Source organism: Drosophila virilis, chromosome 3 (genome assembly GCF_030788295.1).
Source record: "Drosophila virilis strain 15010-1051.87 chromosome 3, Dvir_AGI_RSII-ME, whole genome shotgun sequence".
Taxonomy (NCBI): domain Eukaryota; kingdom Metazoa; phylum Arthropoda; class Insecta; order Diptera; family Drosophilidae; genus Drosophila; species Drosophila virilis.
The window spans coordinates 1-12628 of record NC_091545.1 but is presented as its reverse complement, the minus strand read 5'-3'; positions in this window follow the sequence as shown (position 1 = coordinate 12628).

Here is a 12628-nt window from a genome sequence, read left to right as displayed (position 1 = left end):
AGAAACTCAAAAAAAAATCATCAAAAAAGGTTTGATTTTCGAACCGACCCCGATTTTGATAAAAAACGTGATGTAACCCCTTGCCATTTTGGCCGATTTGGGACAAAATTTAGATTTTCTATTTTTTGATGCCAGTGGATAGTAATGATCCTTACGAGTCCAAAATGGTATAAAATTTGAAAATCTGACATTATTTGGCCGAGATATTCAAAAAAATCATAAGGAAAGATTGACTCTACAAACGAATCATTTTCGGGTCCACATCTTTTTGTAACCCATCGATTTTTAATTTGTTTGAATGCCAATTGATAATAGGGATGCGTACAATCTCAAAAAGGTATAATATTTGAAAATCAGACTTTATTTGCCCGAGAAACTCAAAAAAAATCATCAAAAAAGGTTTGATTTTCGAACCGACCCCGATTTTGACAAAAAACGCGATGTAACCCCTTGCCATTTTGGCCGATTTGGGTCAAAATTTAGATTTTCTATTTTTTGATGCCAGTGGATAGTACTGATCCTTACGAGTCCAAAATGGTATAAAATTTGAAAATCTGACATTATTTGGCCGAGATATTCAAAAAATCATAAGGAAAGGTTGACTTTACAAACGAATCATTTTCGGGTCCACATCTTTTTGTAACCCATCGATTTTTAATTTGTTTGAATGCCAATTGATAATAGGGATTCGTACAATCTCAAAAAGGTATAATATTTGAAAATCAGACTTTATTTGCCCGAGAAACTAAAAAAAATCATCAAAAAAGGTTTGATTTTCGAACCGACCCCGATTTTGATAAAAAACGTGATGTAACCCCTTGACATTTTGGCCGATTTGGGTCAAAATTAAGATTTTCTATTTTTTGATGCCAGTGGATTGTAATGATCCTTACGAGCCCAAATGGTATAAAATTTGAAAATCTGACATTATTTGGCCGAGATATTCAAAAAATCATAAGGAAAGGTTGACTTTACAAACGAATCATTTTCGGGTCCACATCTTTTTGTAACCCATCGATTTTTAATTTGTTTGAATGCCAATTGATAATAGGGATTCGTACAATCTCAAAAAGGTATAATATTTGAAAATCAGACTTTATTTGCCCGAGAAACTAAAGAAAATCATCAAAAAAGGTTTGATTTTCGAACCGACCCCGATTTTGATAAAAAACGTGTTGTAACCCCTTGACATTTTGGCCGATTTGGGTCAAAATTAAGATGTTCTATTTTTTGATGCCAGTGGATAGTACTGATCCTTACGAGTCCAAAATGGTATAAAATTTGAAAATCTGACATTATTTGGCCGAGATATTCAAAAAATCATAAGGAAAGGTTGACTTTACAAACGAATCATTTTCGGGTCCACATCTTTTTGTAACCCATCGATTTTTAATTTGTTTGAATGCCAATTGATAATAGGGATTCGTACAATCTCAAAAAGGTATAATATTTGAAAATCAGACTTTATTTGCCCGAGAAACTCAAAAAAAATCATCAAAAAGGTTTGATTTTCAAACCGCCCCGATTTTGATAAAAAACCGTGATGTAACCCCTTGCCATTTTGGCCGATTTGGGTCAAAATTTAGATTTTCTATTTTTTGCTGCCAGTGGATAGTACTGATCCTTACGAGTCCAAAATGGCATACAATTTGAAAATCTGACATTTCGCCGAGATATTCAAAAAATCATAAGGAAAGGTTGACTTTACAAACGAATCATTTTCGGGTCCACATCTTTTTGTAACCCATCGATTTTTAATTTGTTTGAATGCCAATTGATAATAGGGATTCGTACAATCTCAAAAAGGTATAATATTTGAAAATCAGACTTTATTTGCCCGAGAAACTCAAAAAAAATCATCAAAAAGGTTTGATTTTCAAACCGCCCCGATTTTGATAAAAAACCGTGATGTAACCCCTTGCCATTTTGGCCGATTTGGGTCAAAATTTAGATTTTCTATTTTTTGCTGCCAGTGGATAGTACTGATCCTTACGAGTCCAAAATGGCATACAATTTGAAAATCTGACATTTCGCCGAGATATTCAAAAAAATCATAAGGAATGGTGGACTTTACAAACGAATCAATTTCGGGTCCACATCTTTTTGTAACCCATCGATTTTTAAATTGTTTAAATGCCAAGTGAAAGTAGAGATTCGTACAAATTCTAAAAGGTATAATATTTGAAAAGTAGACTTTATTTGCCCGAGAAACTCAAAAAAAATCATCAAAAAAGGTTTGATTTTCGAACCGACCCCGATTTTGATAAAAAACGTGATGTAACCACTTGCCATTTTGGTCGATTTGGGTCAAAATTTAGATATTCTATTTGTTGATGCCAGTCGATAGTACTGATCCTTACGAGTCCAAAATGGTATAAAATTTGAAAATCGGACATTATTTGGCCGAGATATTCAAAAAAATCATATGGAAAGGTTGACTTTACCAACGAATCATTTTCGGGTCCACATCTTTTTGTAATCCATCAAATTTTAATTTGTTTGAATGCCAATTGACAGTAAAGATTCGTACAAATTCAAAAAGGTATAATATTTGAAAATCAAACTTTATTTTCCCGAGAAACTCAAAAAAAATCATCAAAAAAGTTTGATATTCAAACCGCCCCGATTTTGATAAAAAACGTGATGTAACCCCTTGCCATTTTGGCCGATTTGGGTCAAAATTTAGATTTTCTATTTTTGCTGCCAGTGGATAGTACTGATCCTTACGAGTCCAAAATGGTATAAAATTTGAAAATCTGACATTATTTGGCCGAGATGATAAAAAAAATCATAAAGAAAGGTTGACTTTACAAACGAATCAATTTCGGGTCCACATCTTTTTGTAGTCCTTCGATTTTTAATTTGTTTAAATTCCAAGTGAAAGCAGAGATTCGTAAAAATTCAAAAAGGTATAATATTTGAAAAGCAGACTTTATTTGCCCGAGAAACTCAAAAAAAATCATCAAAAAAGGTTTGATTTTCGAACCGACCCCGATTTTGACAAAAAACGTGATGTAACCCCTCGCCATTTTGGCCGATTTGGGTCAAAATTTAGATTTTCTATTTTTTGATGCCAGTCGATAGTACTGATCCTTACGAGTCCAAAATGGTATAAAATTTGAAAATCTGACATTATTTAGCCGAGATATTCAAAAAAATCATAAGGAAAGGTTGACTCTACAAACGAATCATTTTCGGGTCCACATCTTTTTGTAACCCATCGATTTTTAATTTGTTTGAATGCCAATTGATAATAGGGATTCGTACAATCTCAAAAAGGTATAATATTTGAAAATCAGACTTTATTTGCCCGAGAAACTCAAAAAACCCATCGATTTTTAATTTGTTTGAATGCCAATTGATAATAGGGATTCGTACAATCTCAAAAAGGTATAATATTTGAAAATCAGACTTTATTTGCCCGAGAAACTAAAGAAAATCATCAAAAAAGGTTTGATTTTCGAACCGACCCCGATTTTGATAAAAAACGTGTTGTAACCCCTTGACATTTTGGCCGATTTGGGTCAAAATTAAGATTTTCTATTTTTTGATGCCAGTGGATTGTACTGATCCTTACGAGTCCAAAATGGTATAAAATTTGAAAATCTGACATTATTTGGCCGAGATATTCAAAAAATCATAAGGAAAGGTTGACTTTACAAACGAATCATTTTCGGGTCCACATCTTTTTGTAACCCATCGATTTTTAATTTGTTTGAATGCCAATTGATAATAGGGATTCGTACAATCTCAAAAAGGTATAATATTTGAAAATCAGACTTTATTTGCCCGAGAAACTCAAAAAAAATCATCAAAAAGGTTTGATTTTCAAACCGCCCCGATTTTGATAAAAAACGTGATGTAACCCCTTGCCATTTTGGCCGATTTGGGTCAAAATTTAGATTTTCTATTTTTTGCTGCCAGTGGATAGTACTGATCCTTACGAGTCCAAAATGGCATACAATTTGAAAATCTGACATTTCGCCGAGATATTCAAAAAAATCATAAGGAATGGTGGACTTTACAAACGAATCAATTTCGGGTCCACATCTTTTTGTAACCCATCGATTTTTAAATTGTTTAAATGCCAAGTGAAAGTAGAGATTCGTACAAATTCAAAAAGGTATAATATTTGAAAAGTAGACTTTATTTGCCCGAGAAACTCAAAAAAAATCATCAAAAAAGGTTTGATTTTCGAACCGACCCCGATTTTGATAAAAAACGTGATGTAACCACTTGCCATTTTGGTCGATTTGGGTCAAAATTTAGATATTCTATTTGTTGATGCCAGTCGATAGTACTGATCCTTACGAGTCCAAAATGGTATAAAATTTGAAAATCGGACATTATTTGGCCGAGATATTCAAAAAAATCATATGGAAAGGTTGACTTTACCAACGAATCATTTTCGGGTCCACATCTTTTTGTAATCCATCAAATTTTAATTTGTTTGAATGCCAATTGACAGTAAAGATTCGTACAAATTCAAAAAGGTATAATATTTGAAAATCAAACTTTATTTTCCCGAGAAACTCAAAAAAAATCATCAAAAAAGTTTGATATTCAAACCGCCCCGATTTTGATAAAAAACGTGATGTAACCCCTTGCCATTTTGGCCGATTTGGGTCAAAATTTAGATTTTCTATTTTTGCTGCCAGTGGATAGTACTGATCCTTACGAGTCCAAAATGGTATAAAATTTGAAAATCTGACATTATTTGGCCGAGATGATAAAAAAAATCGTAAAGAAAGGTTGACTTTACAAACGAATCAATTTCGGGTCCACATCTTTTTGTAGTCCTTCGATTTTTAATTTGTTTAAATTCCAAGTGAAAGCAGAGATTCGTAAAAATTCAAAAAGGTATAATATTTGAAAAGCAGACTTTATTTGCCCGAGAAACTAAAAAAAAATCATCAAAAAAGGTTTGATTTTCGAACCGACCCCGATTTTGACAAAAAACGTGATGTAACCCCTCGCCATTTTGGCCGATTTGGGTCAAAATTTAGATTTTCTATTTTTTGATGCCAGTCGATAGTACTGATCCTTACGAGTCCAAAATGGTATAAAATTTGAAAATCTGACATTATTTAGCCGAGATATTCAAAAAAATCATAAGGAAAGGTTGACTCTACAAACGAATCATTTTCGGGTCCACATCTTTTTGTAACCCATCGATTTTTAATTTGTTTGAATGCCAATTGATAGTAGGGATTCGTACAATCTCAAAAAGGTATAATATTTGAAAATCAGACTTTATTTGCCCGAGAAACTCAAAAAAAATCATCAAAAAAGGTTTGATTTTCGAACCGACCCCGATTTTGATAAAAAACGTGATGTAACCCCTTGCCATTTTGGCCGATTTGGGACAAAATTTAGATTTTCTATTTTTTGATGCCAGTGGATAGTAATGATCCTTACGAGTCCAAAATGGTATAAAATTTGAAAATCTGACATTATTTGGCCGAGATATTCAAAAAAATCATAAGGAAAGGTTGACTCTACAAACGAATCATTTTCGGGTCCACATCTTTTTGTAACCCATCGATTTTTAATTTGTTTGAATGCCAATTGATAATAGGGATGCGTACAATCTCAAAAAGGTATAATATTTGAAAATCAGACTTTATTTGCCCGAGAAACTCAAAAAAAAATCATCAAAAAAGGTTTGATTTTCGAACCGACCCCGATTTTGACAAAAAACGCGATGTAACCCCTTGCCATTTTGGCCGATTTGGGTCAAAATTTAGATTTTCTATTTTTTGATGCCAGTGGATAATACTGATCCTTACGAGTCCAAAATGGTATAAAATTTGAAAATCTGACATTATTTGGCCGAGATATTCAAAAAATCATAAGGAAAGGTTGACTTTACAAACGAATCATTTTCGGGTCCACATCTTTTTGTAACCCATCGATTTTTAATTTGTTTGAATGCCAATTGATAATAGGGATTCGTACAATCTCAAAAAGGTATAATATTTGAAAATCAGACTTTATTTGCCCGAGAAACTAAAAAAAAATCATCAAAAAAGGTTTGATTTTCGAACCGACCCCGATTTTGACAAAAAACGTGATGTAACCCCTCGCCATTTTGGCCGATTTGGGTCAAAATTTAGATTTTCTATTTTTTGATGCCAGTCGATAGTACTGATCCTTACGAGTCCAAAATGGTATAAAATTTGAAAATCTGACATTATTTAGCCGAGATATTCAAAAAAATCATAAGGAAAGGTTGACTCTACAAACGAATCATTTTCGGGTCCACATCTTTTTGTAACCCATCGATTTTTAATTTGTTTGAATGCCAATTGATAGTAGGGATTCGTACAATCTCAAAAAGGTATAATATTTGAAAATCAGACTTTATTTGCCCGAGAAACTCAAAAAAAATCATCAAAAAAGGTTTGATTTTCGAACCGACCCCGATTTTGATAAAAAACGTGATGTAACCCCTTGCCATTTTGGCCGATTTGGGACAAAATTTAGATTTTCTATTTTTTGATGCCAGTGGATAGTAATGATCCTTACGAGTCCAAAATGGTATAAAATTTGAAAATCTGACATTATTTGGCCGAGATATTCAAAAAAATCATAAGGAAAGGTTGACTCTACAAACGAATCATTTTCGGGTCCACATCTTTTTGTAACCCATCGATTTTTAATTTGTTTGAATGCCAATTGATAATAGGGATGCGTACAATCTCAAAAAGGTATAATATTTGAAAATCAGACTTTATTTGCCCGAGAAACTCAAAAAAAAATCATCAAAAAAGGTTTGATTTTCGAACCGACCCCGATTTTGACAAAAAACGCGATGTAACCCCTTGCCATTTTGGCCGATTTGGGTCAAAATTTAGATTTTCTATTTTTTGATGCCAGTGGATAATACTGATCCTTACGAGTCCAAAATGGTATAAAATTTGAAAATCTGACATTATTTGGCCGAGATATTCAAAAAATCATAAGGAAAGGTTGACTTTACAAACGAATCATTTTCGGGTCCACATCTTTTTGTAACCCATCGATTTTTAATTTGTTTGAATGCCAATTGATAATAGGGATTCGTACAATCTCAAAAAGGTATAATATTTGAAAATCAGACTTTATTTGCCCGAGAAACTAAAAAAAATCATCAAAAAAGGTTTGATTTTCGAACCGACCCCGATTTTGATAAAAAACGTGATGTAACCCCTTGACATTTTGGCCGATTTGGGTCAAAATTAAGATTTTCTATTTTTTGATGCCAGTGGATTGTAATGATCCTTACGAGCCCAAATGGTATAAAATTTGAAAATCTGACATTATTTGGCCGAGATATTCAAAAAATCATAAGGAAAGGTTGACTTTACAAACGAATCATTTTCGGGTCCACATCTTTTTGTAACCCATCGATTTTTAATTTGTTTGAATGCCAATTGATAATAGGGATTCGTACAATCTCAAAAAGGTATAATATTTGAAAATCAGACTTTATTTGCCCGAGAAACTAAAGAAAATCATCAAAAAAGGTTTGATTTTCGAACCGACCCCGATTTTGATAAAAAACGTGTTGTAACCCCTTGACATTTTGGCCGATTTGGGTCAAAATTAAGATTTTCTATTTTTTGATGCCAGTGGATTGTACTGATCCTTACGAGTCCAAAATGGTATAAAATTTGAAAATCTGACATTATTTAGCCGAGATATTCAAAAAAATCATAAGGAAAGGTTGACTCTACAAACGAATCATTTTCGGGTCCACATCTTTTTGTAACCCATCGATTTTTAATTTTTTTGAATGCCAATTGATAATAGGGATTCGTACAATCTCAAAAAGGTATAATATTTGAAAATCAGACTTTATTTGCCCGAGAAACTCAAAAAAAATCATCAAAAAAGGTTTGATTTTCGAACCGACCCCGATTTTGATAAAAAACGTGATGTAACCCCTTGCCATTTTGGCCGATTTGGGACAAAATTTAGATTTTCTATTTTTTGATGCCAGTGGATAGTACTGATCCTTACGAGTCCAAAATGGTATAAAATTTGAAAATCTGACATTATTTGGCCGAGATATTCAAAAAATCATAAGGAATGGTTGACTTTACAAACGAATCATTTTCGGGTCCACATCTTTTTGTAACCCATCGATTTTTAATTTGTTTGAATGCCAATTGATAATAGGGATTCGTACAATCTCAAAAAGGTATAATATTTGAAAATCAGACTTTATTTGCCCGAGAAACTCAAAAAAAATCATCAAAAAAGGTTTGATTTTCGAACCGACCCCGATTTTGATAAAAAACGTGATGTAACCCCTTGCCATTTTGGCCGATTTGGGACAAAATTTAGATTTTCTATTTTTTGATGCCAGTGGATAGTAATGATCCTTACGAGTCCAAAATGGTATAAAATTTGAAAATCTGACATTATTTGGCCGAGATATTCAAAAAAATCATAAGGAAAGGTTGACTCTACAAACGAATCATTTTCGGGTCCACATCTTTTTGTAACCCATCGATTTTTAATTTGTTTGAATGCCAATTGATAATAGGGATGCGTACAATCTCAAAAAGGTATAATATTTGAAAATCAGACTTTATTTGCCCGAGAAACTCAAAAAAAATCATCAAAAAAGGTTTGATTTTCGAACCGACCCCGATTTTGACAAAAAACGCGATGTAACCCCTTGCCATTTTGGCCGATTTGGGTCAAAATTTAGATTTTCTATTTTTTGATGCCAGTGGATAGTACTGATCCTTACGAGTCCAAAATGGTATAAAATTTGAAAATCTGACATTATTTGGCCGAGATATTCAAAAAATCATAAGGAAAGGTTGACTTTACAAACGAATCATTTTCGGGTCCACATCTTTTTGTAACCCATCGATTTTTAATTTGTTTGAATGCCAATTGATAATAGGGATTCGTACAATCTCAAAAAGGTATAATATTTGAAAATCAGACTTTATTTGCCCGAGAAACTAAAAAAAATCATCAAAAAAGGTTTGATTTTCGAACCGACCCCGATTTTGATAAAAAACGTGATGTAACCCCTTGACATTTTGGCCGATTTGGGTCAAAATTAAGATTTTCTATTTTTTGATGCCAGTGGTTGTTGTTGTTGTTGTTGTTTACCGTTCGACACAAGGGAACAAACGCAATGTCGGTCTGGATTCCAGAGCCCAGCTCCATGCCTGGTTGACAGACAGAGAAGTGGGGACTGGGATCCAGACTGTTTTTTTATTCATTTAATACCCAGAGTATTTACAATGAATTAAGTGACATGTTATATACAAATCAAGTGAAGTTGCCCAGCCTTGGCATGGGGATTGCTGTCAAATTATTATTTGAGGACTGGGAAAATTCCCAATTGTCTGGAAGCTACCCAGTCTGATAGCCGTTGCATCTGAATAAGCTGGAGTCTCCAGCGTGACCACTGTTGATCCTGTCGCCAGATGCCATTAGTATGGGTGCTTGAGAAACGAAGCATCAAGGCCTTTTTCCATTGTGTGGGATGTCGCAGTCTAAATTTCTGTAAGTAGGCAACCCTTTGACAACGAGTTGTATGGAGCCATCTGAGTGGTTCGTTAGCGTAACGCGATCTTTGTTTTATCTGCCTTTCAGCCATTCGCAATTGGATGAGTTGCCGTGTCCTGCAAATAGTCCTAGTCTTAGGCCCTCGCTGTGGTACTAGTACATAGAGGTTGGCTGCCATAATGAATAGTGTAGCAAGTGTGCACATGGTGTTGCACACTGCTTCATGATTCGCACCGGTGGCCACGTCCCGCTGCGTCTGTGGATTTGGATGCGAGCTTGGTGTCTCTGGACTGGGAGGAATGAGGGCTCCTGGCCTTGTAGGGGCAGCGAGAGTTGAGCACAGCTGCATATGAGACGGGCTGCTTCGTTCATCCTGGAGGTTGTTGGGCTGCACCATTGTTTGACTCAGCAGTTCTTGTATGTCAAATACAAGGTAGTATCTGAGGCTGGGTGGGCGTTGGAGCGGACCTGACTGCCCTTGAGAAGGTAGTTCCTGCTGCTGGACCTGCTGTGATCGCTGCTGCTGTGCTAGGCGACCCAGAGGTAGGTGTTTCCGAAGCATTTCAGCGTATCTTCTTCTGACACCTAGGTGACGTTGTGGGAGTCTTGCTTTAAGGGCAATATTTTTGGCTTCTTCGTTGCTGTGGTTGCTGAGCCGAGCCCAGTACCTGGAGCAAGCATCCTGGTACACTTTTTCCACCGGCACGACCTTCAGATCAGTGTGGATGCTTTGGTTCCGCACGTACCAAGGTGCTCCAGCAATGGTTCGCAGTATCTTATTTTGCGCAACTTGAATACGTTCAAATTGGCCTTCGCATAGAAGTGATCCCCAGACCGGAAGTGCGAACTGCCATATTGGGGCTATGAGCTGCTTATAAAGTGTTACCTTGCATTTTAATGGCAGCTTGCTCCTTTCTGATATTAACCAGTGCAGCTTTTTGGCCCTGTCTCTAACCCTGGCGACAATGGTGGTGACGTGGCTGCTCAAAAGAAGCTTTTTATCGACTTGTACTCCCAGGTATGAGATCCTTTCTTCTGTGGTAAGCCGTTGATCCAAAATTCTTGGGGAAAGAATTGGCATCTGCAAGTTTCTCCAAGTGTGCATTATGTGCTTGGTTTTGGTAATGTTGATGCTAATGCTCCACTTTTGTGTCCATGTTGTTATGGTGGTAAGGAACAAATCCAAATTGGCAATGGCATCTTCTTGCGAGTTTGCCGATGACAAGATGGCCGTGTCATCTGCATAAGTTGCCAGCATCAGTTTATGACGTAGCGGTGCAGGTAGGGGCATGTCGGATGTGTATAGGGTGTACAATACAGGCCCTAGAACACTACCCTGCGGAACGCCGGCGCAGATTTCTTTTAGGCTGGAACGTGTACCTCCACAGCAGTCCACAATGAATGTGCGTTCGCTTAAATAGCTGTTCATAACTCGGTAGAGGACTTCCGGCAATAGTTGTTTGAGCTTGAATCGCAGTCCGTCATGCCAGACACGATCAAACGCCTCCTGTATGTCCATATAGACCGCAGAGCAGTATTTATTGTCTTCATACGCTTCTAGTATAAACTGCGTAACTCGACCCAGTTGTTGTTCAGCAGCATGCTCACGTCTGAAACCGAATTGGTGGCTCGGAATTGCATTGATGATGTTCTCCAATTGGAACATCCGGCGCAGCAGCAGTCGTTCAAAGATTTTTGAAAAGCCAGCAAGCAAGCTTATTGGTCTGTATGATCCAAGCTGATCAGAAGGCTTGCCTGGCTTTTGAATCATTGTTATTTTGGCACATTTCCACTTGTAAGGAAAGTGTCCAAAGCGTAGGATACCGTTAAAAATAAGCATTAGGTACATTACAGCTGACTGTGGCAGTTCCTTGATCGTGCGATTATCGATTCGGTCAATCCCCGGAGACTTTTTTGTTTGCAATGTTTTGATAATAGTTTGTACTTCCCCTAGCGTGACTGTAGGGAAGCTGAGTTCACCTTGGGCTAGCGGTAGCGATACTTGCATCTCGATATGGCTCTTGTCAGAGGGCAGTGTGGTGATCATTGGCCTAAACCTTTGTTCAAGGTGCTGCGCAAAGGCTTCGGCTTTTTCTTCGGTGGTCTTGCACCACTGGGAAGCCCCAGTTCCCTCAGTGTGCTTCCTCACTGGTAAATTAGGTGCAGGCTGCCTTTTGATGTTCCCCGTTAGCCGCCATAACTTTTGCATACTGTATCTATCTCTTGCATCGATAGATTCCAGCAATTCATCAAGTCTTCTTGCCTTGGCCTGCTTGATTTCGCTGCTAATGCTGTTGGCTAATCTGTTGTGTGCTTGCCTAGCAGCCGGGTTGTGGTATGCCTGTATGTGGCGTTTAATCAGCCGCTTGGCCTCAATCATTTGTTGAATGCGCCTGTTGATTGTGTAGTTATACCTTGGTTGTCCTCGGCGAGGCTGGTGAGTTAGGTTTGTTGCAAATTTCGCTGCAGAGTGGATATTATTTTCCAGTATGTCTACCGCTTCGTCAATATCATCGCCACAGTGAAGCTCAGTGTTCAAATTGATGTGCATGTTTAGCCACAATTGAAATTTGGGTATGCTCGCATTTGCTGGAAGAAGATGACACTTGGGTTCGCCTTCTGCTGGCTTACTCAGTAGTTCAATCTGCAGCGGCAAATGATCTGATCCTAAGTCATTGGAGGTACTAATTTTTAGTAGACTATACTGCACACCTTTATATACTGCGAAGTCAATGGCTGTCGGGGACTGGCGCGCATTATTTGGGAAGCGCGTTGACGAGCCAGTTGCCAGGATGTCAAGATTCTGCTGCTGCACACTTTCAAGGAGTAGATTGCCCCTGCGATTTGATCTGCTGTTGCCCCACCAATAACTTCTGGCATTCCAGTCGCCAGCAGCAATGAATTTAGCACCAAGCTGTCTAAATACGTAGTTGAAGTCTTGAACCAGCCATTGTTCCCGCGGGGGGCAGTATATGGCCGCAACATTAATGACTGAGCCATTTAGCAATGTAATTGCAACTGGCGCACACTGAATTTTCTCCAGGGTTGTCGGCGTGAGCGCTATGTGTTGGATAGTGCGCTTTATTAGGATGGCTGCACCTCCACGCCG